A 14,970-nucleotide genomic window follows, 5' to 3' on the forward strand; every position below is an offset into this window, starting at 1 on the left:
TAGAAAAATATGCATATCTAGGGATTGTCTACATGCTCAAGATTACTTTATGTGGGGCTGGCCATTGTATCTGGTCCAGAAACTTCAACTAGTCCAAAATGCACCATCCAGATTGCTCACAGGAGTATTATTATTATTATTTTATGCTACCCTTCATCCATAGACCTCAGGGCAGTTCAGAACATAAAAAGTAGATTACTTGCAACATGTTACTCTGTTGCTGAGAGGTTTGCAGTGGTGGGCAATTTGGACATTGAACATGGTAGTTCAGTTGTACCTTAGATCCCGAATGCCTTACGAGTCGAATGCTTTGGCTCCCGAATGCCACAAACCCAGAAGTGAGTGTTCCAGTTTGTGAACGTTCTTTGGAACCCGAACATCCGATGCAGCTTTCGTGGCTTCTGATTCGCTGCAGGAGCTTCCTGCAGCCAATTGTAAGCCGCGTCTTGTTTTCTGAACATTTTGGAAGTCAAACGGACTTTCGGAATGGATTCCATTCAACTTCTGAGGTACAACCGTATTCAGAAACCAGTGGGAGACCATTTCCATCTTCCAGAGCTGACCTCAGAGTTTCTATGTTTCAAGAAAACAGGCTCCAGTGTGAAATTGCTCATCTAGAATTTATCAGCATCTGATTGTATTTGCTTAGGGCTTAATTGAGAATTTGAGGTTAGGGATTTCTCTTTCATTATGGGAATTAGATTCACATATCTAGAAAGATTATGTTTCCACTAATTATTGTTGCTATGATCACTTTATTTATGTTGTATAAATTTGCACATTGCATAGTAATGCCACAGGCTGTCCCTTTCGCATTTATCAAAACAATGCGCACACCACCATGTGGGCTGCGAGATCCCATCAAAGCGAAACACATTCTACATTCCCATTTATTTTTGTGGGAGAGGGTTAAGTACATCCTTAACCTTCTCATTTCAATGAATAGGACTTAAAAGTGGGTCATGCCCCATTGATTCCAAAATGTCTGCCCAAAATGACTGAGGCACTAATTTGAATTCCCAGTGCTTTGAGTGTTGTGAATAATTTTAACGAGCCTGAAATAAACAGTCAACTTTTATTTTATTTTTTAAAAAAGATTTATTTTGCAAGCAGACTAGTGTAGCATTTTCTAAGACTGGAAAAATTAGGCATTGTGTTTAAAACAGCATAACTGTGTAGCTTTTCAGGACCTAGCTATATGCTTGATAACAGTTAAACACATTGGGTCCCGAAAGGACATAGCACACTTTAAGAGACACCCTTACTCACTCATCATCATATGAATAAGAACAGCCAGACCTTGACTAGATTTCAGTCTAGATTTTTCATTGGCTAGAAATGCTCTATTAAATCTCTTCCCCTCTTCCTCCATACAACCTCTTAGTTCTGAACTTTCTGGTTATGTCTCATTACTCATATATCAGTTCACAAGCTTCCTTTGGGCACATTTTGCTCTGCTTTCCTTCAGTCTGTTTCTCCTGCCCTGTTCAGGAAGCATTGTCAGCATCTTACAAATTAATGAGTCAGTCTGGATAGCAAACTTGGGTCAACAGCTGGGCAATCACAACCTGGACTCCTCAAAGAATTTCCAGAATTATTTGCAGGCTTGAGATGTGGAGTTCTATTGGTGAAGCTGTTTACGTCATGTGGGGGCTTCTTAATTTATTTATATGGGCCAACTTTGTGGTGTTTAGGTTGTTTACCACTGTATTGTTGTAATTTCACCTCTCTCTGCTTTATAATATTTTCTTTCCCCCACCCCATTAGTAAACATCTTTTCCAGTTGTTTTATCTTATGACTGCCTATTCACAGAGTTTTATATTTGTTCCACCGAAAGCACCATCTTTCTGACTGACTCGGTTGGGAAAACCAGGCTTTTCCATATAACTGATGGCCATAAAAGGCCAGTAAATTCTCCTTATTGCTTAGTTTTAAGCTAATTTGGTTTTATAGAAAATGACATCTTGAGAGAAAAGGATATTAGCAGTGTCTAATAAAAATGGTTGTTTCCTTCCTTTCCTTTCTAATTACCTGTTTATTTATGTATATTGACCCACAGCAGCCCTGCAGATTATAAATGAAATATTTTAATGGAGTTGGGATGATGCATAAAATAAATATTGTTTAACTTGTGGAATTTCTATGACAATGTACAGAAGCCAAATCATATTTTATAAGAGATAATTATTCTGTTTAAATTCCATGGACTCCTCTCCACCTCCTCCCCCAAACAGTGCACACAACTGAAGGAAGAGACAAAAGAAAATTGTCATTTTGGGATGCCTGAACCAGTATGGGAACAAAGATGGAAGTCATTAGGGGGGTCACCTAAAATATGCAAGGGAAAGACCGAGCTGGAGCTAAAGCCAACATGCCAATATGGATCTGATAGGTATATCATATTTAAATTAAAGTACAGTATATTCTAATACAAGACAAGACAATATGAATCAGCAAAAACGTCTGGGTTAGTTGGTATGTGCGTGTGTGTACATACATATAATTTTAAAAAATCTAAGAAAAGCACCAAAACATATCTCTCTCTCTCTCTCTCTATATATATATATATATATATTCCCAAAGAAAGCTCAACAACTTTGACCTGACCAAAAACAACTCTGTCCTGATTTTCACTTTTGGGAATATGGCGACCTTTTTTCAAGTAAAAAAGTAATCACACTAACATGGATGGGCAGTCTGTAGGACATGAATGCTACAGCAGCACAAAAAGGAGCTGTCTGTGGTCTTCTGTGGAGCAGCACGAGCTGTCTTGGCCTGGCTTGCTTCTGACAAACAATCAGTACTGCACTTGATTCCTAGTCTTACATCTATGCTAAGCTGCTTCCATCTTCCCTGCTCAGGAGATGAGAGAGGAAAATGCCTCACAACAGTACAGTTGTACCATCTAATACTTTTTTGTTGTTGCTGTTTAAAAAAAGTCTGGTGACCACTGCACTGCTCTGTGTTTTGGTCTCTTCACAGTCAATTGATGTATGGGTTTAATAACCTACAAATAACATTTTATAAAGTCACAGTTGTTGTGCATCTTATATAGGTTTTCATAGTCCCACTGGAATTCAGTATTCCACTGACATAAACGATCTGTGAGTGCAAGCATTTCTGCTTGCCTGATGGAACAATCTCTCCTCCCCCCCCCACACTTTTTGGGGGAACTATCCTTTTCCCCAAAGCCAATGGGGGGGGGGAGAGAGTCCTTGCACTGGTTTCCACTAGTGCAACTACTTAGTTGAATCAGGCCCACTATCAGGCCCACTATGGTTTATGAGACTTACTGTCATTCATTGCTGGGTAGCATGAATGAAACAGTGCTATTGTACCCATGCCCTGCTTCTGGTCCTAACCAATGTTGATGACCTGGTTAGTGGGGTAGAAGTGGAAGGATCATTAGGCACGAGTGATCATGCTCTTCTGAAGTTTACTATACAGCGGAAAGGAGCAGCCAAGCATACTAGGACTCAATTTCTTGACTTTAAGAAAGCCGACTTCATAAAACTTAGGGAAGTGCTGGGTGAGATCCCATGGACAGTAATACTAAAAGGAAAGGGAGTTCATGATGGCTGGGAGTTTGTTAAGAGGGAGATAGTAAAAGCACAACTTCAGGCAATACCAATGAGATGGAAACATGGAAGGTGCCTAAAGAAGCCAGGGTGGCTATCTAATGAACTTTTAACTGAGTTGAGATTAAAAAAGGATGTGTACAAAAAATGGAAAAGGGGGGAAACCACCAAAGAGGAATTCAAACAAATAGCCAGCACGTGTAGACACAAAGTCAGAAAAGCTAAAGCACAGAATGAACTCAGGCTTGCTAGAGAGGTTAAAAGCAACAAAAAAGGCTTTTATGGGTATGTTCGTAGCAAAAGAAAGAACAAAGAAACCGTGGGGTTACTCAGAGGAGAAGATGGTGAAATGCAAAGAGGGGACACAGAAAGGGCTGAACTCCTCAATGCCTTCTTTGCCTCAGTCTTCTCCGATAAAGAAAACAATGCCCGACCTGAAGAATTTGGAGCAAATGATTCAGCAGAGGAAACACAGCCCAGAATAACTAAGGAGATAGTACAAGAATACTTGGCTAGTTTAGATGTATTCAAGTCTCCAGGGCCAGATGAACTGCATCCAAGAGTATTAAAAGAACTGGCAGATGTGATCTCAGAACCACTGGCAGTCATCTTTGAGAATTCCTGGAGAACAGGCGAAGTCCCGGCAGACTGGAGGAGGGCAAATGTTGTCCCTATTTTCAAAAAGGGGAAAAGAGAGGACCCAAATAATTACCGCCCAGTCAGTCTGACATCAATACCAGGGAAGATTTAGGAGCAGATCATTAAGCAAACAGTCTGTGAGCACCTAGAAAGGAATGCTGTGATCATCAATAGTCAGCATGGATTTCTGAAAAATAAGTCATGTCACACTAACCTGATCTCGTTTTTTGACAGAATTACAAGCCTGGTAGATGAAGGGAACGCAGTGGATGTAGCCTACCTTGATTTCAGCAAGGCATTTGACAAGGTGCCCCATGCTATTCTTGTAAAGAAGCTGGTAAAATGCGGTCTTGACTATGCTACCACTCAGTGGATTTGTAACTGGCTGACTGACTGAACCCAAAGGGTGCTCATCAATGGAGAGGAGTGACTAGTGGGGTGCCACAGGGTTCTGTCTTGGGCCCGGTCTTATTCAACATCTTTATCAACGACTTGGATGATGGACTCAAGGGCATCCTGATCAAATTTGCAGATGACACCAAACTGGGAGGGGTGGCTAACACCCCAGAGGACAGGATCACACTTCAAAACGACCTTGACAGATTAGAGAACTGGGCCAAAACAAACAAGATGAATTTTAACAGGGAGAAATGCACTTGGGCAAAAAAAAATGAGAGGCACAAATACAAGATGGGTGACACCTGGCTTGAGAGCAGTACATGTGAAAAGGATCTAGGAGTCTTGGTTGACCACAAACTTGACATGAGCCAACAGTGTGACGCGGCAGCTAAAAAAGCCAATGCAATTCTGGGCTGCATCAATAGGAGTATAGCATCTAGATCAAGGGAAGTAATAGTGCCACTGTATTCTGCTCTGGTCAGACCTCACCTGGAGTACTGTGTCCAGTTCTGGGCACCACAGTTCAAGAAGGACACTGACAAACTGGAACGTGTCCAGAGGAGGGCAACCAAAATGGTCAAAGGCCTGGAAACGATGCCTTATGAGGAACGGCTAAGGGAGCTGGGCATGTTTAGCCTGGAGAAGAGGAGGTTAAGGGGTGATATGATAGCCATGTTCAAATATATAAAAGGATGTCACATAGAGGAGGGAGAAAGGTTGTTTTCTGCTGCTCCAGAGAAGCGGACATGGAGCAATGGATCCAAACTACAAGAAAGAAGATTCCACCTAAACATTAGGAAGAACTTCCTGACAGTAAGAGCTGTTCGACAGTGGAATTTGCTGCCAAGGAGTGTGGTGGAGTCTCCTTCTTTGGAGGTCTTTAAGCAGAGGCTTGACAACCATATGTCAGGAGTGCTCTGATGGTGTTTCCTGCTTGGCAGGGGGTTGGACTCGATGGCCCTTGTGGTCTCTTCCAACTCTATGATTCTATGATTCTATGACTTTCCCATAAGTATATGGTTGGCCACTGTGAAAACAGAGTGCTGGCTTAGGGCTCTGGTCTGTCCTTATGTTCTTGTGTATGTGTGCAGAGGATTGCAGCCTTAGATGTTCTGTCCAATCAAATGTTTTCCAGCCTCACAAACATCAGCTGTGTACACATTACTGACTTAAAACACAGGTCATTTCCCTCCGCCGTGTTTCAAATCACATTTGCATGTCATTGTGCACATCAATGAGAACATAAGAAGAACCCATTGCCCCATCTAGTCCAGCATCCTGTTTTCACAGTAGCCAACCCATGGGAAACCCACAAACAGGTTTAAAAGCCCAAGAGCCCTCTCCCCTCCTGTAGTTCCCAGCAGCTGGTATTCAAAAGCACTGCTGCCTCTATCTGTGATGGCAGAGCGCAGCCGTCAGATCAAAGCTGTTTGGCAGAGGAAACACATCAAAATGCAGTGTTTCTCAAGAAACTACAGGATAGATGTGGATTTCATAGGGTTGTTCCGGGAATTCCTGGATGTGTCTTCTTTTGGGGGTCCTACACGCCCATCTGGGGGGAATTTTACAATTTAAAGTAAACGTCCTGGATATTGGGTTTGGTTTTTTTTAATGTGTGTGGGCAGCTGTGGTTCAGGCTCAGGTGTGGACAGCATGGGTTCTGGCTCGGCGGCAGTGGCAGGGCTATTGGGCGACTGTCCTAAAAAAGCTCAACAACTTTTTATTTTTACCTCTTGAAATATGGCTACCCTAGGATTGCATCAAATGTACGTGGTTTCGCAAACCAGCGGTGGGAATGTGCTGCACGCAGGGTAAATAGGAGTGTGTACACAGTCATAGTGTCAGACATCTTAACTAGATTTCCCTGCCTTTCCTGTCAAGGTGAGTGAAGCAGCTTCAAATAAAGGCGCTGTCAGGGCACATCACATACCTTTAAAAATATTGGCTTTTTAATCTTCAGATATCCACGCCAACTAGGCTAACATTGGCTGTCGGTGTCCTGAAATCTGCTTACGAAGCTGGGCTTAAATTTATTATCTCAAATGCACCAGTTGTTCTTAAATGTATGAGGTGGCCCAGCAATACGAAGGTTTTGTGGTTGCACACTGGCTACATAGCAATGAATGCGGCCAGCTTGTCTGTTGCTTTCCTGTTTGCTCTACTCCTGTCAGAATTCCCATTGCCAATAACCCCCCAAACTCCTTGCAGTGCTGCTGTTGCTCTGACTGTTCCACACTCTGACTATGGATACGCAATTTGTTTGGTACATGACATTAAGAATAACAAAGAGAATTCAGCTGTCTTTAGGGGAAAGATTTCTGTTATTTGGATGGAACTGTTTTCATTTCATCATATGTATGCTATGTTCTTCAAATCACAGTTTGTTGAAGGATGGGTGATTATTATTTTTTTTAAAAAAACAGTATCTCAGTAGGAATCATACGCTGATCATGGCTGTTTATTAACAAGATTCCAGACTAATTTGTGTTTAACTTACAGTTACTCAAGCAACCAATTCTATAACTTATTCTACAGCTGCCAGTAAAATTTAGCTGGATTGAAACAGAAGGTATGTCTGGATGGACATGCTCAGGAAATATATCTGTATGGATTTCAAAGAGAGTTCAAAAGAATTTAGGCAAAGTTACCTCCCCCCCCCCTTGATTTGTGCATCTCCTGCAATAATCTCCAGTGTTGTCGAGGACTGAAGATGCTTCTCAGTTTTAAGCATCCTACTTCTGCCCTGCTTCTCCTACAGTGATTATGAGATGCCTTTTTTCTATCACTGTATTGTCGCTAGCAGAAACTGCCTATTGCTTGAGAAAGAATCTTGTTGACTAACAAACAGAAATATGGCACTCTTCATGCTCAGAATTAAAACATTTGAAGCTCCTTTAACTCTTCATGTTTTCAAATAGCAGTCATACACCCGAATATGTGAAGTTTTAAACAATTGAGCAAGTTCATTTATTAACTCAGAAAGGACAAGATTCTTGCATATTAGCTTTTCAATGGGAAGCATCTTTGATTTCCTCCGCCCCACTTCAGTTATCCTGTATGGTTTAAATGAGAGATTAGATTAATCTGCATTTTTGTAACATATTTAATACTGTTTGTTTCAAGTTTTGAACATATTTCAATGGTTATTTCTGTTATTGAAAACCTGTATGAGGCATTGTCCCTTTAAGGGACTGGCTGAAGCCTTTCCCAAGTATTATGGTTTGAAAAGATTGGGGGTGAATTCATTCTTTCCTTGGGGCGGCACTTCAGGCAGCTTATATCAGACTGTGTCCATTATTCTACTAGTAGTGGATGTTACACTGGGGAATGGCGAAAAAATGGGGGGGGGGACCTAGCACAATAATTAATAACAACAACAACAACAACAACAACAACCCACCCATCTGGCTGGGTTTCCCCAGCCACTCTGGGCGACTCCCAACAGAATATTAAAAACACGATAAAACGTCAAACATTAAAAACTTCCCTAAGCAGAGCTGCCTTCAGGTATCTTCTAAAAGTTCAGATAGTTGCTTATTTCCTTGACATCTGATGGGAGGGTGTTCCACAGGGCAGCCACCACTACCAAGAAGGCCCTCTGCCTGGTTCCCTGTAACCTTACTTCTCGCAGTGAGGGAACTGCCAGAACGCCCTTGGCACTGGACCTCAGAGTCTGGGCTGAATGATGGGGGTGTAGATACTCCCACAGGTATACTGGACTGAGGCCATTTAGGGAAGAGCCATAGCTCATTGGTAGATCATCTGTGTTGCATGCTGAAGGTCTCAGGTTCAACTCCCCAGCACCTCCAGCAGAGGGTATGAAACATTCCTCATCTGAAACCCTAGAGAACCACTACTAGTCAGTGCAGATGATGCTAAGCGAGATGGATCATCGGTCTGATTTGCTATAAGACAGTTTCCTGAGTTCCAGCTCCCACATTTCTTGCATTAGCATTATGCTGGGTTTCGCCTTCTCAATACAAAACAAGAAATGTAAGGACACAACTGTGCCGGTATTAAGAGTGCCACTAAGTGCTGATGCGGAGGCTCTGCTCCTGATACAGAGGTATGAAAAGTAATTTGTAACATTGATATTTATGTCAGCTTGAGACACGGCTGCTGCCTCAGCTTTGAGGCTGAAACAGCAGACTTAACAGTTCTGGTTTAACTTACAAAATCAACAGCCTATATAAATGCTTTCAGCTGGAGCCCAAGTCAGCATTTCATTGTAAATAGCTCACACTGTTTCCAAATCTGCATGCACAGTAGTTAATTTTTAATGCCTTCCGAAGCAGGTGTAATTGGCCAAATAACTCCCTGTGCACCAGCATCGCCTTTTCTAAAGGCTGCACTTTTCATTACAATTGAAAACCATCTCTACAGGAGTGGAAACTGGCTTTCCCCCACCCCCACCCCCAATCTGGCACGCACACGCACACTCCAACCATTTTTTTTCACCTGGGGAGAAAGTCTCTCCCATGGACCAGAGCACGCCAGGCACTCCTGTCTTCCACTGCCTCCCGCAGTTTGGTCAAACTCATGTTCGTAGCTTTGAGAACACTGTCCAACCATCTCGTCCTCTGTCGTCCCCTTCTCGTTGTGCCCTCAATCTTTCCCAACATCAGGGTCTTTTCCAGGGAGTCTTCTCTTCTCATGAGGTGGCCAAAGTATTGGAGCCTCAGCTCCAATTAAATTGTGTAGTAGGGGGCATTTCATTAGAAGCAGCATTCCTTGCCTTTGCATTACACATTGCACCTGCCATAATTCCATTTCTTAACAACGATTTATATACAAATAAAACTACCAAAAGTACAGAAGCTCTTCTGCCCTTTGCACATCTATATCCTACCGAGTAGAATCTGCAGAGACATTTGCATGGAGGTATCCCATTCTCCTTGTTTGGTTCCTAAGACCGAGGGGAAAGTATCTATGAAAGGATGTGTGTTGTGCCATTGGGTTTCCATTGACCTTTTGCCTGATTAGACCCAATTCATCTTTAGATGTGCTCCCCCCCCCCCCCCCGGTACAGATGGTGTCATATCAGTGTGTGACGAGTCACGTCAAACAGATGTGCTTACATTCCTGCTTTAAAATCCCACTTCAGACACATGTTTGCTGAGACAGTTTATAATGCAACAAAGGAAATGTGTAGAAGATAAGATTGCTGAACCTGTATTGAGGTAAGTTTTGTATTCAATACCTTTTGTCTTTCACACATCTTTTCCTTCATGCAGTTGTACCATCCCGATAGGATATTGGGGCTGAAGTCCATGGACCTACTCTGCAGGATGAGTTGGAGCCTCTTCCCCCCGCCCCCCAAAAAGCAGCAGGGTTTGCTTTCTAAATTTTGAAGTGAAGTAATACACATTTCCACCTAAAGATGGGTCCTGTATAAGATTATTAAGTCCAGCGTCTAAAATTGCCTAACTTGTCCCATGCCTTCATGCACATATACACATTCTCTCTGCACAAAATGATTCATGCAATCTCTAGCTGAACAACATGCCCTTCTATGCAGTTTCTTTCCCCTTCACCAAGCCCTTTATTTCACCTGCTTACCCAGAGTATTTTTGTATTCCTGATCCGTATACATGACCCTCAAGGGCTGAAAATACATCTTTCAAGTCTCGATTCTGTGCTTGGACGGCTTTGAATCGGATGCTGGGTTTTCCCTCTGGAGTACACTACAGGAGACCAACACTTGCGCCTCAAAGTGTAGAGACACCCAAGAGCCTTCATTCATCCATGCAGTGCCCATTCCAATAAAATGTTGCTCCTGAGTCTAGCTGTGTGGCACTTGCAAACCCTCCCAGGAGGAAGGAAAGAGAACAATATTTTCCCTTTTCAAAACGTTAATGCTCATTTCATTGCAACATGTCTGGCAATCAGAGTTCTCTCCTGTTTTCAGAAGGCCCTGCTTTAACTGAGTGTTTAGCCAATATCAGATGCTGTTATTGCTCTGTAGTCTCAGTGCCATAAATATTGTTCCCTTGGCTGTTCAGCAGAAAATGTATATCAAACATTTATATCATATTTCCAGAAAGCCCTAGGGACATTGTGTTATTGATAAAGCGTTGAGCAACAATTGGGGTTGACCTGTGTGCTGTAAAGCTGGAAGCTTATAGCAAGGTGGAAACTGTCGTCCAGTCATCAGGCAGGGCTCCTCAGGCCATTGTTGCCTGCCCAAGCCATTTCTCAGGAACTGAGGCGTCCTTGTCTCTAATGGATACCACACAGAAGTGCAGTCCCTTGCAAAAGGAGAACTGCAAATCTCAGAAGCCTTTCTGAGGTATTGGGGCTAGGGCTAAGGTGTTGCTGGACATCTTTCAGTGGAGAACTCCATTGTGAAGAGGGTGTGACATCTCTCTTGACAATGGCTCCATGGTACTCCTCAATGATCCCTCAAAATCTGACACCATGTAAATCTGGAACAGAAGACGGAAGGCAAGTGTTAATTGTATATCACTAGACCCCAATTAATTGTATATCAGTGTGTTGTTCTGGTTGTATTAAGCGTTGACTACAGTCTGCCTTTGAGATGGCAAGAATAAATATTGACATCCTGGGCATCAGTGAACTAAAATGGACAGGAATGGGCGAATTCAGTTCGGATGACCATCATATCTACTACTGTGGGCAAGAAACCCGGAAAAGAAATGGAGTGGCCCTCATAGTCAACAAAAGAGTGGTGAAAGCAGTACTGGGATGCAATCTCAAAAATGATAGAATGATCTCGATACGAATCCAAGGCAGACCTTTTAACATAACAGTAATCCAAGTTTATGCACCAACTACTGGTGCTGAAGAAACTGAAATTGACCAATTCTATGAAGACTTACAACACCTTATAGAAGCGACACCAAAGAAGGATGTTCTTCTCATTATAGGGGATTGGAATGCTAAAGTAGGGAATCAAGAGATAAAAGGAACAACGGGCAAGTTTGGCCTTGGAGAGCAAAATGAAGCAGGGCAAAGGCTAATAGAGTTCTGTCAAGAGAACAAGCTGGTCATCACAAACACGCTTTTCCAACAACACAAGAGACGACTCTACACGTGGACATCACCAGATGGGCAGCATCGAAATCAGATTGATTATATTCTCTGCAGCCAAAGATGGAGAAGCTCAATACAGTCAGCAAAAACAAGACCTGGAGCTGACTGTGGCTCGGATCATCAGCTTCTTATAGCAAAATTCAAGCTTAAACTGAAGAAAGTAGGAAAAACCACTGGGCCGGTAAGATACAATCTAAATCAAATCCCTTATGAATACACAGTGGAAGTGAGGAACAGGTTTAAGGATTTAGATTTGCTAGACAGAGTGCCTGAAGAACTATGGATGGAGGCTCGCAACATTATACAGGAGGCAGCAACGAAAACCATCCCAATGAAAAGGAAATGCAAGAAAGCAAAGTGGCTGTCCAATGAGGCCTTACAAATAGCGGGGGAGAGAAGGCAAGCAAAATGCGAGGGAGATAGAGAAAGATACAGGAAATTGAATGCAGATTTCCAAAAAATAGCAAGGAGAGATAAGAAGGCCTTCTTAAACGAGCAATGCAAAGAAATAGAGGAAAACAACAGAATGGGAAGAACCAGAGATCTGTTCAAGAAAATTGGAGATATGAAAGGAACATTTCGTTCAAAGATTGCCATAATAAAGGACAAAAGTGGTAAGGACCTAACAGAAGCAGAAGACATCAAGAAGAGGTGGCAAGAATACACAGAGGAATTATACCAGAAAGAAATGGATGCCTCGTACACCCCAGGTAGTGGGGTTGCTGACCTTGAGCCAGACATCCTGGAGAGTGAAGTCAAATGGGCCTTAGAAAGCACTGCAAATAACAAGGCCAGTGGAAGTGATGGTATTCCAGCTGAGCTATTTAAAATTTTAAAAGATGATGCTGTTAAGGTGCTACACTCAATATGCCAGCAAGTTTGGAAAACTCAGCAGTGGCCAGAGGATTGGAGAAGATCAGTCTACATCCCAATCCCAAAGAAGGGCAGTGCTAAAGAATGCTCCAACTACCGCACAATTGCACTCATTTCACACGCTAGCAAGGTTATGCTTAAAATTCTACAAGGAAGGCTCAAGCAGTATGTGGACCGAGAACTCCCAGAAGTGCAAGCTGGATTTAGAAGAGGCAGAGGAACCAGAGACCAAATTGCAAACATGCGCTGGATTATGGAGAAAGCCAGAGAGTTCCAGAAAGACATCTACTTCTGCTTCATTGACTATGCAAAAGCCTTTGACTGTGTCGACCACAGCAAACTATGACAAGTTCTTAAAGAAATGGGAGTGCCTGATCACCTCATCTGTCTCCTGAGAAATCTCTATGTGGGACAAGAAGCTACAGTTAGAACTGGATATGGAACAACTGATTGGTTCAAAATTGGGAAAGGAGTACGACAAGGCTGTATATTGTCTCCCTGGTTATTTAACTTATATGCAGAATTCATCATGCGAAAGGCTGGGCTGGATGAATCCCTAGCCGGAATTAAGATTGCTGGAAGAAATATCAACAACCTCAGATATGCAGATGACACAACCTTGATGGCAGAAAGTGAGGAGGAATTAAAGAACCTTTTATTGAGGGTAAAAGAGGAGAGCGCAAAATATGGTCTGAAGCTCAACATCAAAAAAACGAAGATCATGGCCACTGGTCCCATCACCTCCTGGCAAATAGAAGGAGAAGAAATGGAGGCAGTGAGAGATTTTACTTTCTTGGGCTCCATGATCACTGCAGATGGTGACAGCAGCCACGAAATTAAGAGACGCCTGCTTCTTGGGAGGAAAGCAATGACCAACCTAGACAGCATCTTAAAAAGTAGAGACATCACCTTGCCAACAAAGGTCCGTATAGTAAAAGCTATGGTTTTCCCAGTAGTGATGTATGGAAGTGAGAGCTGGACCATAAAGAAGGCTGATCGTCGAAGAATTGATGCTTTTGAATTATGGTGCTGGAGGAGACTCTTGAGAGTCCCATGGACTGCAAGAAGATCAAACCTATCCATTCTTAAGGAAATCAGCCCTGAGTGCTCACTGGAAGGACAGATCGTGAAGCTGAGGCTCCAATACTTTGGCCACCTCATGAGAAGAGAAGACTCCCTGGAAAAGACCCTGATGTTGGGAAAGATGGAGGGCACAAGAAGAAGGGGACGACAGAGGACGAGATGGTTGGATAGTGTCTTCGAAGCTACAAACATGAGTCTGACCAAACTGCGGGAGGCAGTGGAAGACAGAAGTGCCTGGCGTGCTCTGGTCCATGGGGTCACGAAGAGTCGGACACGACTAAACGACTAAACAACAACAACACAGTCTGCCTTTGGTCTTAGCTTTTTCTGTTTAGGGGGCTCCTTTTTCAATCAATCAAATAATAATTATGATCAAGGAACCATTAAAGAATACACAAAACATAGAAAATAAACACACCCACTCTGTTTTTTTTACAGCATCACTAGAGTTATCACATCTTATCACACAGGAGGCTTGTACCTGGATAATAGGATAGAAGCATGTGTAGGTTATCTCTGGCTAACATCTAGAGTTGTATCTGAATGTTCATTTCTGATTCAAATAGCTGATTGCAGATTGTGTTCTGCAGTGTGCATAAGGTGATAGAATCAGGCAGGCTACCCCCTGCCACTTCTACCTTTTTGTTTTCTATGATTTACAGGGATATTTTTTTTCAGAATGAAGAGAAGACTGAATGTAGGCTCTTTGATTACCCTAAAAGAACTCAATCGATTTATGATACTCTTCTACACAAAGAAGAATAATCTTGGGCCAATTCAGAGCTGGCAGGTCTTCATAGATTAACTTTCAAGTATCAGCTGCTGAATCTGAAACTGGTATTGATGCTTTTCTCTTTGAAGCCTTTCCCCCTCTGGAATACTTCATCCAAGCTACCATTGTTGCCTGGCTTGGGAATGAACGGCAGCATATTCCTTTGGCAAGTAGCTCATCATCAAGCTGTGCAGATCAGCCTTTCAGGTGAGATTTGCTTTTAACCAAGCGTCTAGGTAATTATAGATTCCTTTGTTAATAAGAAGGGGACTGCAAGCCCAGAGTCACACCTGGAAATGTGCCAGGTTCTCACAGCAGCCGATTTGACCGCTCAGCAAATCTGTCTCTATTTACTTCATTTTCATATTTCCTTCTCTCGATGGAAACATCTCCCCAGAGTTTAGCCCAAATATATTTCTGAACTGCCTTCTTTGAAAAAGAATTGGACCCTGTGTCAGCATTACCATTTGTTTTATAGGCCTTAGCCCTTTTCATATCAGGGCACAAATTGTAGCACAGCAGCTAAGTTTCAAGCCCTGGGTGCCAAGCGAGAGTCAAAGGAAGCCAACTAT

General features: G+C 42.6%; 1 long non-coding RNA gene across 1 annotated transcript in view; it reads left to right on the forward strand.

Annotated features, from left to right (window-relative positions):
- The first annotated feature begins 499 nt into the window (after window positions 1-499).
- LOC310756455 overlaps window positions 500-14,970 on the forward strand; it is a 351,789-nt gene continuing 337,318 nt past the window's right edge. Inside the window, exon 1 of the long non-coding RNA XR_014544884.1 lies at window positions 500-509. This is a non-coding gene — a long non-coding RNA (uncharacterized lncRNA). The remainder of the gene's footprint in view (window positions 510-14,970) is intronic.

Source organism: Podarcis filfolensis, assembly GCF_964270895.1.
Source record: "Podarcis filfolensis genome assembly, chromosome: 1".
In the NCBI taxonomy this organism is placed as follows: domain Eukaryota; kingdom Metazoa; phylum Chordata; class Lepidosauria; order Squamata; family Lacertidae; genus Podarcis; species Podarcis filfolensis.